This window comes from Octopus sinensis, linkage group LG11, assembly GCF_006345805.1.
Source record: "Octopus sinensis linkage group LG11, ASM634580v1, whole genome shotgun sequence".
Taxonomy (NCBI): Eukaryota; Metazoa; Mollusca; class Cephalopoda; order Octopoda; family Octopodidae; genus Octopus; species Octopus sinensis.
In genome coordinates, this window is record NC_043007.1 from 56,673,360 (window position 1) to 56,676,528 (window position 3,169).

The 3,169-nt window shown below is 38.2% G+C and overlaps 1 protein-coding gene across 1 annotated transcript in view; it reads left to right on the forward strand.

Moving 5' to 3' along the window:
- Nucleotides 1-3,169, forward strand: part of LOC115217655 (gremlin-2-like) — a 112,252-nt gene that overhangs the window by 44,876 nt on the left and 64,207 nt on the right. The window lies entirely within an intron of this gene.

A 3,169-nucleotide genomic window follows, 5' to 3' on the forward strand; every position in this document is an offset into this window, starting at 1 on the left:
TGTTTGTCCTCTCTGTGTTTAGCCCTTGTGGGTAGTAAAGAAATAGGTATTTGTTTGGGATGGGGTTTATACAATATGCGTAATAAAGAGATGCGTAGTAAAAAGAAAAAGATGAGTGACTCGGCACCAGACAGATCTAAAAAGAGGTCTGTGTTGTCGCGATTCCAGATGTAGCGTGAGGAGACCCCTTAGGTATCGGCCAGTTTTGGAGTATTTTGCAGAGCAGCTTAATGCCTATGAGTCGGGTAGACTTTCGATGGATACCGTCTAGGATTTCTGTGTGCAGTGGCAGCAGAGTGTCCATTACGGTAATGTTATTTTATCGTGGGTATCACTTGAGCTTTGAAAGTAACAGCCCCGGGTTTTGTGAAGCTAATTCATTTTAAGGTAATTTACTGTATACTTGTTATGTTGTTGTTATTGCTTTCTTTCAAATTGAAAGGAAATAGGATTGCTCGTTGTTCATAGCATTTCCTAAGACCAATACAGTGAATTCAGAACGATTACGAACTGACCTGCGGAGAAACACTAGACCTGGACTGCCTGGCGAGCTGGAGTTTACCTTCTTACTCTATCTAGGGTTGATATATTGCCCTATAAGTAGTCGATTACGTTAATTTTAAGGACGAGACTCTATTATTATTATTATTATTATTATTATTATTATTATTATTATTATTATTATTATTATTATTATTATCATCATCATCATCATCATCATCATCATCATCATTATCATTATTATTGAGTGAGAGAGCAGTGCATGCCATCAAAGTGACACTGGGGTAAAATATACGAAGCAAAGTATACCCATCATGACTACAAGTCTGATAAGGGTACACCAGGCACATGCATCACAATTATATGTGTGCGACATGGTGATTTCATATCAACATAAATACTTATTTCTTTACTACCCACAAGGGGTTAAACACAGAGAGGACAAACAAGGACAGACAAACGGCTTAAGTTGATTATATCGACCCCAGTGCGTAACTGGTACTTAATTTATCGACCCCGAAAGGATGAAAGGCAAAGTCGACTTCGGCGGAATTTGAACTCAGAATGTAACGGCAAACGAAATACCGCAAGGCATTTCGCCCGGCGTGCTAACGTTTCTGCCAGCTCGCCGCCTTTATATCAACATAAATACCGCATGACCTTGCAGGTGCGGCCCAGTAAGAATTTTCGTCAGATCGAGTAGCCCATCCTGCTCAAAAGGTCCCTGAATAAGTGTTGTTTAAGGATGTTGAACGACACATCCATGTTTCCAGAGGTGAATTATCCAGAACCCAAAGAATTCCTTCCAATACATGGTTATGATGGTCCCCCACTACTTCTGCTCGTGATCAGAGATGCACATATCGTCAACCACTAAGGGATGTGCTCATCTGGTTAAGCTCAAGCAACTGACAAATAAATCTGTGGTATTAAGCAGAATATTTGCAGTAGCCCATTTTTTATACCTAGACAAAACAATATACACGATAACATTACCAATCAGTTCAGATGAGGAGCCACGAGATCCACTGCCTAGTACTGTATCAGGGCTGTTATTATTATCATTATTACTGTTATGAAGTGGGCGAGCTAGCAGAATCATTCGCCCATCGGACAAAATGCTTGACGGCATTTCGTCTGTCTTTACTCACTATTATTATTATTATTATTATTATTATATTATTATTATTATTATTATTATTATTATTATTATTATTATTATCATATGTCTGACTTTTGCTTTGTATTTGTACAAGTTGGCTCAAAGTCTTAACCAGAGACCTCAAGAGACGAGTTAAAAGTTCATGTTGATGTTATGCCTAGGGTGTCATATATTTGGATTTGCAAATAGTATTCTTCTCGAGATTGTTTAAGAAAGCAAGAAAATTATGAGTTTGTTTTAAAATTTGAGATAACATAGACAGTATTTTACGTAGGATATGGGCAGTTCCCATGAGCACTATCTTTTGAATTCCTGCCATTTGGGGGTTTCCTGATATCTTAGCTAGGTAGAAAGCAGCCCCTTTTGCTATCATTCCTAGGCCACCTATGGCAACAGGTACTGTTTTAGTTTGGGGGCTCCACATTTTGCCAATTTCTATTTCAAGGTCTTTATACGTACTCAGTTTTGTAGGTCTTGACTGACACATTTATGTCGATTGGGACAGTCATATCAATGAGGAGGCATGTTTTTTGTCTGAAGTCTTTCAATATAATGTCTGGCCTATTCGCATCTATCTTTCTGCCAGTTTGAATGGTGAAGAGGAGTAAACTGTAATTACTATTAAGCACTGGAGGTGGTTTGTGTTCCCACCATCATGGGGCAGGTCCAGGTTTTTGCACATTACCCAGTGAATATATTGTTCTGCTCTATCAATGCCTGTTGAGATACTCTGAAGTCGCAAGAAGACTGCACACAGAGGCAACATGATCAATAGTTTCATTTCGTTCTTAACATACACGTCATGTTGGGCAGCTGCCGTTCTTTAATTTGTTGACCTGGTAGTTCCTTGTAGGTAGGCATTGTTTTTGGGCTGCTATGATAAACCATTCTGTTTCTGATTTTAAGCCAGAAGACACTAACCGTTGACGGGTAAGGGATTTTTCAACAACGGCACTATTAGCTCTCTTTGGATATTTGCCATTGAGAGGTTTCTCTTGTCATTTATCAATAAGAATATATAAGGCAGCAGTTTTAGTACGTGTTTTCAAATGCTTAGCTATTTCTGTGCTCGTTTCCACTTCGTCTAATTCTGGAATTTGTTGTATTTGGAATTCACTTTGATATTCCTTTATCTTTTTTTGTTACTGAGTAGGATGCTTTTTTGTTTTCATGCTTTAAGATAAGTTTTAACATCCAGTACTCAAAGTTTTTCGGGTAGGTGCTTAGGCCAATTGTGACAATTTTCAATGTTAATTCCAGTAGCAAAAAGTACGACCACTCTCATTTCTTGGCAGGTAAAGTCGTTCTATATCTACCTTAGGGTTGTGCATTATATGCATTGTCAACAATTTTCATATTTTTCCATCGAGATTACATATTTCAGTAATTGACCAATTAATGATAGTGAAACTGTAAGTTACAACCGGTATGGCTAAAGTATTGATCGTTTCGTATTTCTTGCAGTCAGCTCTGCCTTGAGTATTGCGCTTACTCTGCGATAACATT